The sequence below is a fragment of the Protopterus annectens genome, chromosome 1.part1, assembly GCF_019279795.1.
Source record: "Protopterus annectens isolate FY-2018-M chromosome 1.part1, PAN1.0, whole genome shotgun sequence".
NCBI classification, from domain to species: Eukaryota; Metazoa; Chordata; order Ceratodontiformes; family Protopteridae; genus Protopterus; species Protopterus annectens.
This window is the reverse complement of record NC_056726.1, coordinates 1312250860-1312268775: the sequence shown is the minus strand read 5'-3', so window position 1 is coordinate 1312268775 and position 17916 is coordinate 1312250860.

Here is a 17916-nt window from a genome sequence, read left to right as displayed (position 1 = left end):
TTATTGTGTGTCTCAGTGTTTGTTTTACAGTATACTAACGAAATATACAGCTGCAACCATAAAGTAGCTAAATTGCAGACCTTTGTTCAAGGTATCTTCTTGTAGTCCAAGCATACCTGTCAACCTCTTAGTGCAAGAAATCTAGACAAAGCCTGACAAAATGGGGAGACAAAGGCCCAGCAATAGGGACATATTTTAAATATTGCTTTTATAAGCTTGGAAAGTTGCTAGGGTAACATGGTTGGTGTTAACATATATTTTCTGAAGGATTTGAAGTCTGAAACTCCAATGTATGTCATTATTTGGTGACTTCAATACTCAGATCATCCCAGTGATTTGCCAGAAAACTGCACATTTTATGAGAACCAGACCAAAAATATGAGACAAAAATCTGGACATTCTGCAGAAATCTGGAGACTTTGGTACACGTGTTGATACTTTACAAGAATTACAAGAAAAAAATATTCTCTGACTTTTCTCTGAATGTCACATACATCTTTAATACTACATTGAAGTCATCTTAAAATGAAAAGCAGTATAAACAACAAGCATTTAAAGTTTAAAGCTTAGCATTTAAATATAGTGATGCTGTTTATGTAAATTTGTCAAAAGATGTGACAACTGCCTCTGAATCATTGACTGATCTAATTGCTCTGTTTTGCAATGAAAGGCATGGCTACATTGGAAACTGCTGGAAATCAGTGTAAGTTCTCTTCCACTCTGCAATAAAGACAATAGGGAAACAGTTTCACACATTTCTGTCTTTTTTTACAGCAGATGCTGTGCTCCTGATATCAGAAGGAGTAATTACCAGTTTAAGATTGTCAGCAGTACCTGACTACAAATTTCTCTGTGTCTGTGGTATGTCATGCAGGTGTAGACAAATTTCTCTGTTTATTATGTGAGACGTTAAGCTTAAAAAGTGGATGATCTTTCCCTTCCTTTGATTCCAAGGCAAGAAAATGAAAGTTTCATAAAGTACATGTAGGTTTCTGGCTACCTATGCAATAGTAAAACCATACTGTAGGGAGAAAAACAACCTAAGAGCTGAGTTAAACTGCAGGAAAAGGTGGAGTTTTCCTTTAAGTAAATATATATGTGTTAACTTGTGTTCACCACAAAATTATTTTAAAGCTCTTTCACCTATTTCTGGAAATAACTGAATAATTTCTCAAATCTCACTATGCTAGTATAAACTAGCATGGTAGTTAATACTATTGATCAGATATAGCATATTATGAACAATTCAACTTGACATTAAATGAATCTTCAGATAACAAATATAAGTAAAAGAGTTGCAATCAAAGTAAAAATAAAAATCTAAAATCTAACCTAAACTATATATGAATACTAATGAAAATTAAACTTCAGCATGACATGAAATACTATACCTGTAAAAATACTTGTCATTGTGTTTTAGTAAAAGTTGCTATGCTCTTATATATATATATATATACATATATATATATATATATATATATATATATATATATATATATGTAGATATAGATATATATATATATATATATATATATATTAGGACCATAGGACCATAGAAGGTTACAAAGCTAATAATAATAGGATAATAGGAGGTTACTAGGCTAATGACCCTAGAACCTTTTTCAGCCTAGGCATTAAGGATCCAATTTTACCCAATTAAAGTACAGTTGGGCAAGAGCTTACCATAATGGTTTATGCCCTTCTCTTCCCTGCTTCAGTATTCATTACAATAGGGATCCTCTGCTAAGAGAGGCCTGACATCCAGCCAGTATACCAAAACCTTTAGGTTGCTTTAAGGTATGCTGTAGGTCACATGTATGCACTTCATGTAGTATAGGGCATAAAGGTGACGTCCAGATGCACCATCCTCAGAACTGACAGCCTCAGTAGGAATGCTATGGCCCTAGAGCCTTTTTAAGCCAAGCCATTCATGCTCCAGTTTCCCAGTTTTCCCAATTATTAATGTCCAAGGACTTGAATGGCTTTGGTATATGTTTGTGCCTTAGGGCATATGCAAGTTACCGCTGTCCGTATGGGACACAGGTGACAAGCCAGGGGTGAATTTGTTATTCCCTACCCACTGGTCCAAACTGCATTTGAACAGGCGTAGGGAAGAGTTCTGCTTCACATGAATTGTGACCCTGTTCCACAGGATCTCTGAGACACATACCTGTCTCTCCAATATGTTTTGTTTATATCACAGATGAGGTTTAGATCCTTAGATCAGGTACCTCTAGTGCTGTTTGTTAGCAGATCCATCAGGCTGGATCAGAAAATTATTTGTTGTTTAGGCATGGTACATCCTTCAGTAGTCTGTACAAGACCGAGTACAGGGACAGCATTTTGAGACAGTATACACAGGGCATATTATTTATACCCTGCATTATTTTATTGAGAAACATTTGTGGTTGCTCCAGCTATTGCAAATGCTTGGTCGGTCAGGTAGATGTCAAAGGGTTCATTGTACTCGATTATTTGTCTAATGAGAGCTGAATATACTGGGACTATTATCTCCTTAGATCTGGAGACCATGCCCTTACTTATAAGTTGTGCCACGTAGAAGAATTTTCTCAAAGTTCAGGTTACTGTTAACTTGAGTTCCCAAGTCCTTTACCACTAAGTCCATTCTTAGGGGAGTGTTATCAGTGTTGCAACTCACAGGTGTGGTCATCTTCCCATGTTTTAGGTTATGGCTCTGGCAAAAATTATTTGTCTGTGTTAGACCCTCCTGGTCATCTACACCTTGACTTCAGAGAAGTATGTTCCAAATAGGAGAGATCTCAGTACAGACACCACTAGCTACAAGCCTCTTGGTGGAGGTGGATCCCCATAGGTAATTACAAGACAAACAATACCAGGGAGCCCTTTTAAACCTAGCTATACTTCCCAAAGGAGAGAATCAAACTCTGTAACTTGTGTCTGTAAGGTAAACCCCTTAACAATAATGCCAATCCTATCTATCTATCTATCTATGTATCTATGTATGTATCTATCTATCTATCTGTCTATCTATCTATCTATCTTTGCGTGCGCGCGCGTGTGTGTGTGTGTGTGTGTGTGTGTGTGTGTGTGTGTGTGTGTGTGTGTGTGTGTGTGTATAGATATCTGTATCTATATCTATACTCATTTATTTAACATTTGTTGACTGGGAAAGTCTGACTAGGACAGACCCTAGTTTCAGCAGAAGCCTGGAGAGAAATACTCCAGATGCATGTCTTTGGAATGTACAAAGAAACCGGACTACTCAGAGGAAACCCAGGTAAATACAGGGAGGACATGCAGACTCTGCAGAGAAGGCACCCCAACTGAGAATTGAACTGCAGAACCTTTTGCTGTGAGGCAACAATGTTAACCGCTGCACCACAGCACTGCCCAGTATATATACAGTGTCTATATTACATAATCAAACTTTTAAAAGTTCGAACATCATACGGTCGACACCATATGATTGAAGTTTTAAAAGTTCGAAAATGTAATAAAAAAAAATAAACCAAAGAAAAAAGCCTACCTGAAGGGTTTAAGCAGGGGGACAAGCCCTCCTGCACCCTCACGTGGGGGGCTGTGCCCTCCATACCCCCCCACACTTTAAATATACCAACTCTGAGATAGCACTACAGTGCAGAAAAGGGAATTCTTCCCATTTCACCACACTGTATGGAGATCTCTGTTGAAATGTTCGAACTTAAGTTCGATCATATAGTGTCGACCATATGACGTTCAAACTTTTAAGAGTTTGACATGATATAGACCCTATATATGTGTGTGTGCGTGTGTGTGTGTGTGTGTGTGTGTGTGTGTGTGTGTGTGTGTGTGTGTGTGTGTGTGTGTGTGTGTGTATATAAAATTTAACAACAACAAATCTACTTTCAAAAACTTCATCCTACTACTCCTGTAGCTTAAAAATACAGGTGATTCCTTTAATTATTAAAATTCAGTAAAACCACAATGCAACTAGCAAAAAAGAAGTCTTATTAAAAGCTAAGGTGAATCATACTCTACTCCAAAACCACGCACCACTACTTGTTAATCTGTTGATACGAGGTGGTACACAGTCCAACTCACTGAACACAAATTAAACAACAGTAATAGCTACAACTCCATCAACATCAGCCATATCAACATAAGGAGTATTTGTAACCAAGTCACAGATCTGCATAATCGGATTGAAACAAATTAACCAGAGATTCCCTGCATCACAGAAACCTGGATAAACTCACTATAAAAGATGAAGAAATAATACTGATAGGATAAAACATTATAAGAAAAGATAAATTCCTAAAAAGGGGTGGAGGGCTTTGTGTCATCCACTAAAATAATTTCCAAGTCATCTTAAATAATACTGTAGTCAGTTGTGGCTGATCATGGTGTCTGCAGCTTCTCTTTTGGAATTTTATTTTGGCAGTTTGTTATAAAGTTTTTAGGGCTTACCCTGTGTGTTGATTTTAATTTACTAAAGTAATTTAATTTGTCTTTGCAGAGCCTTTGTTTAGCTAGGTTATGAACAGCTCAATGATTTTACTGAATTTTTGTTTGGGTTGTTTTTTCCATTCAGTTCATGCTTTATCTCTAAGTTTCACTAGTTGTTTTGTGCTTGTATTTAACCACAGAGCAGGAATCAGTTTGGTTTTCTTTTTGCATACTGGTACTGTAGAATTTAGCATGTTTAGTTTAATTTTGCTGAAGTACTAGGCAGCAACATCCTGGTGGAGGCACTGGGACCCATTACATTTGACAAGTAAGTTAGAGGGTTGATTGGAAATTTCTTTTGCTTAGGTATGGTGTTGCTGTTTGAATATTTTTGGTTTGCTCCACAGAATGCTATTGGGGTGGGAATTACTGAGTGTGCCAGGTAGAATACAGCGTGATGTGGCATAATGCAGGTTGCTTGTTAGTGTCTAGACAAAGGTAATATATTTTCCAGTAGATATGTCTGTTCTAGTGGATTGGGTGATAAGTCGCTGCATAACAAGTTTGTTGTGTTTTTATTTTTTTATTATAAAATAAGGAAGGAGGCTTGATGTAGGTTGACATCTCTTAATATTAAGAATGACTGTTTTGTGAAAGTAGTAATGTAGCAGAAGGTATCTTCTAGGACAGTGATATATACTGATTTAAGGAAAATCTACAGGATTAAGCTAGGAGTGGTTTTACAATTATTTAAACTGATATGGATGAAGAGCACTTCTGCTGAATTTAACTTTAAACATTTTGAAATTTGACCTAATTTTCCTTTAAATTGCATAAGAATTTAAAGGAAAATAAGAATTTAAGGGAAAATAAGGTTGCATTCAAAAACCTTTGTCTTATGATTTGTAATAATATTCATGACATCAGAAACATCTCCCCATTTTTATTATAGAAATGGTAATAACATCAAAAAACATTTGGGGAGAAGCAATTTTACTAATTTTGACAGCATCGCAGATATGGGTTGCTGCGGAATGTGTAAGCAATGTAAATTTATTAATGTAGGCACGTTTGTTATGGTCAAACGTAGAACATTTTATGCCAATGGTGTCCACAAATGCAATACAGTTGGGATGGTATATTTAGCATTATGCTCTTTATGCCCCTCTTTTTATGTGGGCAAAATGGTGAGCAAACTGAGAGCACAGAAATATCAGCACATCTATTTCATCTATGAACAGGATATGAACAATGCCCTGGCTAAGCACACTATGAGCTGCCCTAATTTAAATTTTTGAAAGGGGAGGTGATTGGAAAAACTGCTCTGCAGAGAGAATTATTTTGGCTGCTTGTTTTGGCATCAATAAACCTCTTGGTTTGACTGATTATATTTCTATTACTATTGTCTTACACTTTAAACTTAATAAGCTGAAATAACATTTTACTGATGGTTTTTGATCATGTAATTGACATTTTGTTATTTAATTTGATTGAGGCATATGATTTTGTCCTTATGAAATCTGATCATATTTGACAAAAGTGCTATACCAATGTAAATAAAATTATTTCTGCTATACAATATGACTGTTTTATTTTTTTATGACAAACTGTCAAAAACATAACTAAACCAAGCAAAAGAGTTAACCATCTCCAAAACTCATATACAAATGACAAGTTTAGCCTACTTTCAGTATCAGTCTCCCAAATCAAAAAGTTCTTAAACCAGCAAGACTACATCCTTAGCTCCAGATAACAAACCACATCACTACTTACAAATTATAGCTATAGCTAGATATATATATATATATATATATATATATATATATATATATATATATATATATGTATATATATATATATATATATATATATATATATATATGTATATGTATATGTATATATGGGTTGTTGACAAGTTGTCATACATGGAGAACTGCCAGCACAACTGATCAAAAATCAGCTGATCAAACATGCTAGCAGCTGTTCTGTTGGAGAATGTGGTACAATGGGGATTGAGGAAATTGCCCTTTTAACACCAAAGTGCAGTCTTGGAGATGGTTAACCATCTCCAAAACTCTGTGGTACAGCATTCAGCAAAGCCTACTCATTTAACACCCACTTTATAGATACAGCCATAGCCATAGCCCTACTGTGCACACCACTATTAGTTTACAAAAGTATACAAATGACAAGTTTAGCCTACTTTCAGTATCAGTCTCCCAAATCAAAAAGTTCTTAAACCAGCAAGACTACATCCTTAGCTCCAGATAACAAACCACATCACTACTTACAAATGATAGCAGCTGTTCTGTTGGAGAATGTGGTACAATGGGGATTGAGGAAATTGCCCTTTTAACACCAAAGTGCAGTCTTGGAGATGGTATATTTAATTAGAAGGGGGAGTACATGGGGGCTTGCCTCATGCAAAAAATAAGAAGTTTTGTTTGTTTTGTTTTTTTAATAGGCTGCTGATTGACAAGTTTTGGATTGATCAGATGCCTTTCAATACAGTGATGGTCATACATCCATGTGTATATATATATATATATATATATATATATATATATATATATATATATATATATATATATGGGTCTACTTCATAACATTGAAATTTCATAACATTGAATTTCATAACATTGGGACCATAACATTGAAAATTCAAAATACTTCTTCTTCTTCTGGCTTTTCCCGGTTAGGGGTCGCCACAACGGATCAACTGTCCGCACATGATTGGCAGTGGAGTTTTACAGTGTCGAGCTGCCAGCCCGGCGCCCAACCTTCCACAGAAAGCACACACGCACTCACACCTAGGGCCAATTTAGAGTGTCCAATCCACCTACTGCATGTCTTTGTGATGTGGGAGGAAACCGGAGCACCCGGAGGAAACCCACGCGACCACAGGGAGGACATGCAGTCTCCGCACAGAAGGCACCCCAGCCGAGGAGCGAACCAGAGAACCTCTTGCTGTGAGGTGACAATGCTAACCACTGCACCACCGTGGCCACCCTTCAAAACACTGAAAACCCAAAACATTGAAAACTCAGAATATTGAAAGTGTGCTTCATAACATTGAAAACTACATTGCACAAGTAAATAAGATCCTCTCCACCAACATAACACCTAACTAACAAACACGCTTTCTACTACGTTTCTGCAGGGGGGGCAAGTCCCCCTGCAGCCCCCCCATCCCCCTGTAAATTAACCTCAATGTATGGTGATTGTGATACAGTGAGGTTGGGAAATTAACTTTTTTCCACTGTAGTATGATGTTGGAGTTGGTATATTTAATTTATGGAGGGTGGGGGGTGCAGGGAGGGCTTAGCCCCCTGCAGAAATGTAGTAGAAAGTGTGTTTGTTAGTTAAAGGTTGTTGTAGGTGGAGAGGATGTTATTTACATATGCACTGTAGTTTTCAATGTTATGAAGCACACTTTCAAAGTATTTATTTATTTGACATTTGTTGAACATGTTAGTCCAACTGAGCCAAAGCCCTTTTTCAGCGGAGGCCCAGGCAGAAAAGCTCCACATTTAGTACAAACATATAGAATAACAAAATCTCAGGATACACTATTTATAAAAATGAATTAACAAAATAATGAAGTACATATTTAACACATCAGTGGGCAAATATATATACACCAATGAATCAAGCAGCACAATCACTATAATTGAGGGTCAATTTCATAGTTTGAGAAAAATTGTACAAGGATAAGAGTTGTTGATATTTAGTTGACTTAGTTAGGTCTAGTAACAATGAACATGTAGAAGTCAAAAATCCATGTACAACTTAAGACTAGAGATATGAGGAAGAAAGGGAGTTAGGTGAGAAAGATGTGAAGAGTACAGGGTGGACAGTCAAGGAGGGTAGTTGCAGTGACTGATTCATGTACAGTTGAGAAAGTTTTTGGTATCAGTTTTGAATTTTTGAGGGTTATTTATATTTCTTATATTCAAAGGAAGTTTATTCCACAATTAGATGGGGAAGCAGCTGTAAAGGTTTTGTCCTATTCTGGTTTTAGGTTTGTAGATTTGAAGGAGGTTTATTAAGTGCCTCGGAGGGACCTTATTGGAGTGTAGAGAGAGACCAGTGGGGCTATGCTGGGACAGAAGGAGGGCAGATGCAATATAGAATGTATGAGCTGAAGCTGAGGGAGAAGCAGAAGGTGGGGAAATTCTAACCATTTTAAGCTTTTCAGAGCAAGACAGTGGTGAGAGTAGTAGGCTTGAGTTGCAGCAAATCTAGCAATTGTATTGTAGGAGGATTAGAAGAAATTCTTCACTGGTTGGCCAACAACATACCTAATGAAACTATTATTCTTGGAGATGTTAATAATAACTGGCTTGCTGTCTCCTCAAAGTCCTCTACCACCAGTATTCATCTCCATGGTTACACCCAGCTCATCTCTTCTCCTACTTTTCTCCACAAATGTACAAACTCCAGCTCCATTATCGACTGGATTCTTGTCTCTCATCCTAACCTCTATCATCACCCTGAATCCCTACCAGACTCAATAAGTGATCACCCCCCCATATGTGTGCTAAGGTCCACCCCTCACCACCCCAGACCTCACAAATTTAAAGAATGCCATAAGCTAATCAACTACAGCCCAGACATTCTCAACAACCATCTCCCCTTAATTAACTGATCCTTCCTATTTCACCTCTCCTTAGACAAAGCCATTATCCACTTTAACTCTATCTTCCTAAACATTTTACACTCTCTAGCCCTCAACAGAATAATTAGAGTCAAATCTCACAGTTCACCTCAGCTCACCCAGTCACCCCATTCTATTATCCAAAAAAGAGACTCTGCGTGGAAAATCTGGACAAAAACAAAATCACTCACTCATTTCCAAAAATATAGGGAACTCCATAACCTAGCTAAAAAATACATAAACACTGACAAGAAAAGCTTCTACCACAGCTCCCTATCCACACAATCTAGAAATCCCAAAATATTTTGGAATTCTGTCAACCAAATTCTCCACCCTGATAACCCTTCTACACCCATCCTCTGCCCCAGTAACACTCCCCAAGAAACTGCTAGCACCTGCAATACTTACTTCATTGATACCAATACCAAACTTATGCCAACTTTCAACCCAATAAATCAGTCTCTTCCTACCACCCCACCACCACCACAACACTGCCCTTTCTCACTAAACCCTATCCACACTAGCTAAATTAAAAACCTTCTTCTCAAACTTAAAGTGTGCTCCCCATCTGCCATTTCTCTTCCTTAAGGCTGCTTCCAGCTCCATAACTTATCCAGTTTCCATCCTCATTAATCTCTCAATCTCTGACTCTACTGTCCGAAACATCTGGAAGAAATTCCACACAATACCTATTCAAAAAAGGGGGAAACTCTGTCCAAATTTCTAACTATTGCCTATTGCCATGCTCTCAACCCTCTCCAAAATTCTTGAGCACTGTGTGCATAAACAACTTATGTCATATCTCAGTCAAGAAAATCTCATCACCCCTACCCAGCATGGTTTCCACCCCCATCACAGTGCCACTACCACTCTCATCTCCTTTACTAACTAAATCTCCCTGTCCAAAAACAATAATAAGCTAGTGTCCTGCTACTTGCTAGATCTCTCCAAAGCCTTTGACACTGTCTCTCACCCCATCCTCCTCTTTAAACTGGCCCAACTAAACATCTCCCCCACAACTATCTCATGGTTTGCAAGTTACCTCTCTAACAGACAGCAATCCATCAGATGGCTCACTAGTCAATCACCATTTCTGCCCATAAAAATGGGTGCCCCACAAGGCTCTATTCTAGATCCTCTTCTCTTTAACATTTTTACTAACCAGCTTTACATGTCCTGTCCTCAGTTATCCATCATACAGTATGCTGACGACTCTACTATCATCTCCATTGTTGACAATCCTTCAAACCTGCACACCCTCACTCAAACCTCATTTAACCTTGCTGAGTCTTGGCTTACTGGCAACCAACTGAAACTGAACCCTAAAAAGACAAAACTCCTCCTACTACTACTACACAAATCTCTCAGCCATCTTAAACCCTCTTTCTCTATCTCTTCCCTTAATAACACTACTTTTTCAACTGAATCACACATAAAGCCCACAGGAGTAATCACTGATGACCAAATTAAATTCAACCACCATGTTCACCACTGTATAAAGAAAATCCACCAAAAACTTGGACTACTCTACAGAAACCAAAGGTTCCTCACCCCCAACTCCAGAATCTCACTTTCCCAGGCTTTTCTCCTCCCAAACCTGTTCCACTGTTCTCAAATCCTTACTAGCCTACAGTCATCTTTGTTATCTGTACTTGAAACAATATATAACAAAGTTGCAAGATTTGCAGCTAGCATGCCACCTAAATCTCACCACTGTCAATCTCTTCAAACACTTATTTGGTTAGAATTTTCTAACCAACTCTTACTTACTCAACTACTTATCATCCACTCTATCCTAACCAAACCAACCTCCTGCCCCAGCATAAAATCTCTCGTCTCCCTCTATAACCCATTGTGCTCCCTTAGGAGCTTAGACCAAGGACTCTTACAAGTTCATAAACCCAAATAATCACTAGGGCAAAACCTCTACAGCTACCTTCCAGCTCTAACATGGAATAAGCTTATCATATCCCTTAGAAATATCACCCATGCACACGTTTTCAAGACAAGCCTCAAAAATCACCCATTCAGTGCCTGGAAATGTAACTGCAGTCACCCCACTTAATCCTCCTTCACTTTTTCCTCCCTCACTTTTCACCCACCCTTTCACTTAACACATCTACTTCTCCTAATTATTCACTATCTACTCTAATTTTCTACTTAATACACCTATGTCTGTCTACTGCTCCCCATACCCTGCCAACTCCTGCCACCCATATTATGATAGTAATTATCTCTCTCTCTCTCTCTCTCTCTCTTTCTTGCTTCCTCTCTTATCATCTTCTCTTTAAATACTCCCTTACACTGTATCTTCCTTATCGTACATCTATGTATCTAATACATGACCCTAAATATGTATCTTCTCCCATTTGCCACTTTGTTCTTACTAACCACCTCAATACTCACTTCTAATATCATCTGCCCAACTTTCAGAGTTCTTTAATATGTTCTAAAATTGCTCACCTGTTTTAATGATTATTTATACTTATTACTATAGTTATCTTATTTTACACTACTTCACAAAGCTGTACTGTGCATTTATTACTTGTAAATTTTAAAACTGTGAACTTCTTTATCACTTGTATAATTTTGTACTTGGGAGCCTTTCTCCCCAGGCCTCCACTGAAAAAGGGTGCAAGCTCAGATAGACTAACCCGGTCAACACAAGTCAAAAAATAAATAAATAATTCTAATTTTGTTAAGAGAGTGGTTTGAAGATTGGTGAGTATTTGTGATCCACATATTAGGCTAGAGAGAAGGTAGGCATGGGATAGGGAGTCCTTAGCTTTGTTGGACAGAAAGTCTTTGTTTCTATAAAGGAGTCCAAGTATTTGGTGTTTTTTTTTTTATGTTGTTGACAACATGCAGGTCAGATTTGAGTTGGTCATCAATGATGAACCCCAGAAGCTTGGTGTGAGATTCCACTGTGATGGATGTATTATTAAAGGGTGAGATTGAGAAGGAAGATTTAAGATGGTTCATAGTTTTGGGAATAAAAAATCAGAAATTTAGACTTCTTGGAATTTAGAATTAACTGATTATCGGTGAGCCAGTTTTCTATGGATAAGAAGGATTTTTGTGTAATTTTATTTAGGTCAGAGTGTGAATCAACTATGGTGATGACTGTGGAGTCATCTGCATATTTCATGAGTGATGGCTGTGGCAGGATATAAAAGGTTGTTAAATATGTTAAACAGTAGTGAGCCAAGGACTGATCCTTGATGTACACCCATCTTGACAGGTAGAGCAGGAGATGTTGAAAAGAGCCATTTAACAGATTGAAGTTGGTTGTTAAACTAGCAAACCAAGATAGTAGAAGAGGATAGCTTTACTTCAGAGAGTTTAGTCAATAAGACGGGGTGGAAGACAGTCTCAAATACTTTTGAGAGATCAAGAAATAGGCAAGAGACAAGTTTGTTATTTTCTGTAGAATGGAATATAGTATTTATGAAGGAAATGAGGACAGTGGAGGTGCTATGTTTTGGGAAAAAGCCATGTTGTGTGAATGTAAGTAGGTTTTCTTGTAAGAGGTAGTGCAGAACTTGATTGTAAAAACATTTCTCTACTCTAGCATTTTGGCTAGAGGTGATAGAACAGCAATTGGCCTGAAATTGGCAAGTTCAAAGGAGTTACCTCCCTTGTGGATGGTAAAGTATAGAACTGTTTACAGATTATGGGAACTTTACTTTTAGTAATGGAACAGTTGATAAGTATTGAGATGGGAAGGGCAATTGAGTCTGTTGCCTTCTGAAGAAAGAGTGGGGGAGATTATCAATGTAGGGGGAGCAGGCTTTTAGCTTAAGTAACAAGGATTCAATATAGTTGGTAGAGACTGTTTTCAGAGAAAAGGCCTGAGAGGGATTGGAGGATGTGGGAGGGTCAAGGGAAATGTTAACATTAGTACAGGAGCTGGTTTGGAGTAATAGTTTGCTGATAGTGTCGATGAAGTAAGTGTTGAAGTTAGTTGCAGTTTCTTGGGGTGTGTTATTAGGGCATGGATTGGGAGATGGGTTATCTGTTTGTAGAATTTGTCTGATGGAGTAACAGAATTGCTTTGGGTTAGATGAGTGTGAGGTTGGAGGATTGTTATAGAAGTTCTTATCATTATTGATGGATTTCTTAGTAGGGTTGTGTAGTTCCTTGTATTGTTGGAGGTGGAAGGGGAGTTTAGTTTTGGACCAGATTCTTCAAGCCTATATATATATATATATATATATATATATATATATATATATATATACATATATATTGAAACTTTTCTTCCCAGGACTCCTCTGAAAATGGGCTTCTACTCAGTCAGACTTTCCCAGTAATCAAATATCAATAGATAAACAAATAAATATTATGTGTGTGTGTGTGTGTGTGTGTGTGTGTGTGTGTGTGTGTGTGTGTGTCTGTGTGTGTGTGTGTGTGTGTGTGTGTGTGTGTGTGTGTGTGTGTCTATATATATATATATATATATATATATATATATATATATATATATATATATATATCATCATCATCTTCTTTCGGCAAATAATCTATCTGTGTGTGTGTGTCTCTCTCTCTCGTTTTATATATATATATATATATATATATATATATATATATATATATCATCATCATCATCATCTTCTTTCGCAAATAATCTATCTGTGTGTGTGTCTTTCTCTCTCTTTAAATATATATATATATATATATATATATATATATATATATATATATATATAATCATCATCATTACTTTCTTTCACCTGTTCCCGTTAGGAGTCACCACAGCGGATCACCTGTTTCCATTTCTTCCTGTCCTCTGCATCTTGCTCTATCAGACCAACCACCTGCATGTCCTCTCTCACCACATCCATAAACCTTATCTTAGGCCTTCCTCCTTTCCTGTTACCTGGTAGCTTCATCCTTAGCATCTTTTTCCCAATATACTCAGCATCCCTCCTCAGCACATGTCCAAACCAACATAATCTTGCCTCTCTGACTTTGTCTCCAAACCTTCCAACCTGGGCTGACCCTCTAATACACTTATTCCTAGTCCTGTCCACCCTCATCACACCCAGTGAAAATCTTAACATCTTTAACTCTGCTACATCCAGCTCAAACTCCTGCCTTTTTGTCAATGCCACTGTCTCCAACCCATATAACATAGCTGGTCTCACTACCCTCTTGTAGACCTTCCCTTTCACTCTTACAGGTAGAGAGAGAGAGAGAGAGCTAGATATTTAAATATATATATATATATATATATATATATATATATATATATATATATATATATATGTAGATATGTGTGTGCATGTTTGTGTGTGGTGCTGTATTCCTAGCCATGGAATCCATTACAGCTGTTCCCATGTTTGAGTCCACTGTAGATGATGTTTCAGGTTGTACTTTTACATACTGAAAACATCACTGAATGCCTTCAGTACTGATATAGCACAAGAGCCACCAGCCTACATTACAACTTTGCCATTTTTTTTTTGCTGCAAAAAAAGTCCTTTGTATTTAATGTAGCTATTTAATGTAGGTGTTTTGGTCCCAAATTCATTACTTTCTCAACATAATAGGGGGGAAGGGTTTGGATAGACAAGTGGGTTTGGCATAACAGTTTGAGACCTTTGTCTCAATGATACAAAGTACAGTGTTTAATTCTGACATCTGGTTATTGGCTGCACTGTAACAATCTACAGACTGATAGCCCAATATGAACTGGTAATGAACTCTTGCTGAGTTGTTATAGACTCTATTGATTCCATTTTAAAATCCTGATAAGTCATTCCCTGGGATTCATGAAGCTTGCTCCAGGCGCAGACGTAGCGTTGGCAATCTAACACCAAATATGGCTGCCAATCAATTCAGGTACGAGCTGTTCCATGTGCACTACCTGCATACGCCACGGCTGCACAGCTCCCAGTGCATGTATGCTAATTACCCCATGCGTAGCAGCGTAGCATGCAAATGAAGGTATATAGCGATTCAGGAAGTGGTGCAGGCGTAGTGTAAGCATCCAGAAATGTAAACCGAAAAAAATGGTTTACATTTTTCAAACATAAAACTGAGCCATGACAGCGGACCAAACTCACATATTATACTGTTAATATATGCCAATGGCTAAATATATAGCCATTGACATAAAAAAACATGCACAACATATAAAAATGAACATTCAATGTCATGCCCACACTAATGCAAAGTAAAATCGCAGTGCATCCGTGCACAAACGGGATCACAATGAAAATATATTTATATGTAATAAAACTGCAATGTAACACATTTCATGAATTTCCCATAATAGTCAATGGCACACATGCTACACCACACCATGGCGCAAGGGGTGCTAAGGGGCTGTAACAGTGTTCTGCATGGTAACTAGGTATTAGTAGTCAATGCCATGCAAATGAGACAAGTAATACTGAATCACAAAATCCCCTGCAGCGTAACGATGTACCTCACAGCATAGCGGTACAACACCAAGGTGTGGCCTGGAGGTAAACATGACATCAAGAGAGGGGTGCGCCACCTTAGCTGTAAGCACATTGGAGCATTGCTAATCCGGTTTGCCTGTTGCTAAGCAAAGCCGCAGGATAGGGGTGTGTTGAAGTAGTCATAGCTTTGCTTAGCTGAGAGTACACAAGGCAACTGAATGTGCATGTGAATGTGGATGAAAACACGCTCAAAACCCAGTAAACCCCTGTGTATGGTGTGCACCAGAGCTGAAACAGGAAGGATACGGGAAGAAAATAAGGAAATGCTGCAGCATGGTAATTGGAGTACAAATGAGTAATTAACACCTAGAAACCCACAGTGGACCATTGACAATAGCTAATGAGGCTGTTAGTAGCTACCTGCAGACCAGGAAATGGGAGGTGCCGTACTGCAAAGAAAAGAGAATTTTCACAGCAGAACAAAGCAAACTTGCAGTAGATCAGTTACATAACACATTTTGCAGCACAATCCTGGGTTGGGAAAGTACAAAACAAGAAAGCCGGCAGCTGGATGCCTGTCTGACAATGGGAGGGGAATCGGGTTGAAAAGTGAAGTAAAGGGCAATAGATGAATCATGGCAGCCAAGCGTAATTCAACACCAAAGGCCCCACAATAGTAGTACCTGCTGTAATACCCATAATTAAGATACCCTGCAGCTGGAGTTGCACATACACATCCAATTACACCAGCAGCATCCATAGCACAATAGTATAAAGTATGAAAGCACCTCACATACACTTGTGTATTCCCAGACACTCTGCACTATTGGCGTATACAGACGGGGAACTTTTAATATGTACATGTTAGAGGCTGCCATAGCTTTGATTCACCAGCATGTGTTGGAGACTGAAGGTTTTGTGGAGGATGATGCTGACAACCATCTCAGGCACTGGAGGAGGAGAAGAGTGTTCAGACCCGGGGTAACCTGCCAGGGGCTACATGATCTGGAGATAGTAGAGCGTTACAGGGTGGACAGGGACACCATACAGCAACTTGATGAGCTCTGCCGGCCATGCCTCAGAGTCAGAAATAACAGAGGGGAACCCATCACAGTGGACACAAAGGTATGTGTAAGCTTGAGAATACTAGCCACAGGTACCTTTCAAAGGCCAACTGGAGATATCATGGGGATATCACAGGCATCAGCATTCAGGATACTTCACCATTTCCTGGATGCCATGTTACCACATGCCAATGAGCATATATACTTCCCTCGAACGCAGGAGGAGTTGGCCAGCAATATGCATCTCTTCCCCCATGTGGCAGACTACGCGGAGGTACTGGGTGCAATAGACTGCATGCACATACACATCAAGTCACCACCCGGAGAGCAGGGTAGGCACTACATAAACCGCAAGGGATACCCCTCCATCAACTGCCAGGTCATGTGCAATGCCCAGGGCATTATCATAGATGTGTGTGCTGGCAGCCCTGGAAGCTATCATGACTCTCACATCTGGCATGCCTCACAGCTGTATCAGGTATTTGCCAGGGGGGACATCCCATATGGCCACCTGGTGGGGATGCTGGCTATGCACTAGAACCATGGATGATGACTCCCATCAGAAATGCACACGCATCCATGCAAGAACGCCATAATGAGGCACACGCACAAACCAGAATCATCATAGAGCATGTGTTTGGGATACTGAAATCATGGCTCTGTTGCTTGGACATATCTGGTGGAGCCTTGCAGTACTCTCCAGGCATGTGTGCCCATATCTTCATAGTATGTGCCATGCTACACAATATGATCCTGCGGAAACTGCTGCAGCATGGACAGAATGGTGAAGGCCCTCACAGCCTACCACCATTGCCAAGGGCCCCACAGGCACAGAGGGACTCAGACCATGAACACCCTGTGCCAACCCCAGTAGGTAGATGGATGTGTGCCCAGTATGCCCATGCCTTGGCAAAGAGGGAACGTATAGCACACACACCGACAGTGTAGGCACCTACAGACTGACACCCTTCTCCACCTGCACACACAGTAAACATGGATGGCACACAAACATGACCACCTGTAAATTGTCATGTATAGGTGGTCTACTGTGTGCATCCTACATAGGCAGCCCTCAACTATTGTATACACAACTGCCATTGGCACAAGGTAAGTCAATACCCGAACAGTTAATTAAGCTATCAGCATGTGTCGATACTGTATGTATATTTTCATAGGTACATAGGTAGGTACTTGCCTAACTGCCCGAGGCCATTCATAAGCCCAGCCAAAATGTGTCTGCTGTCGCCACCCCATTGATTAACTAACTGTCCCCGTGTGGGGCAGAGACAATTGTGGGATCCCTGGGGTGTATCCACTGTTCCCTACCCACTCTGCAAGGATTCCCTGGTGTGTTAGTGAGGGGCTCCATATAATG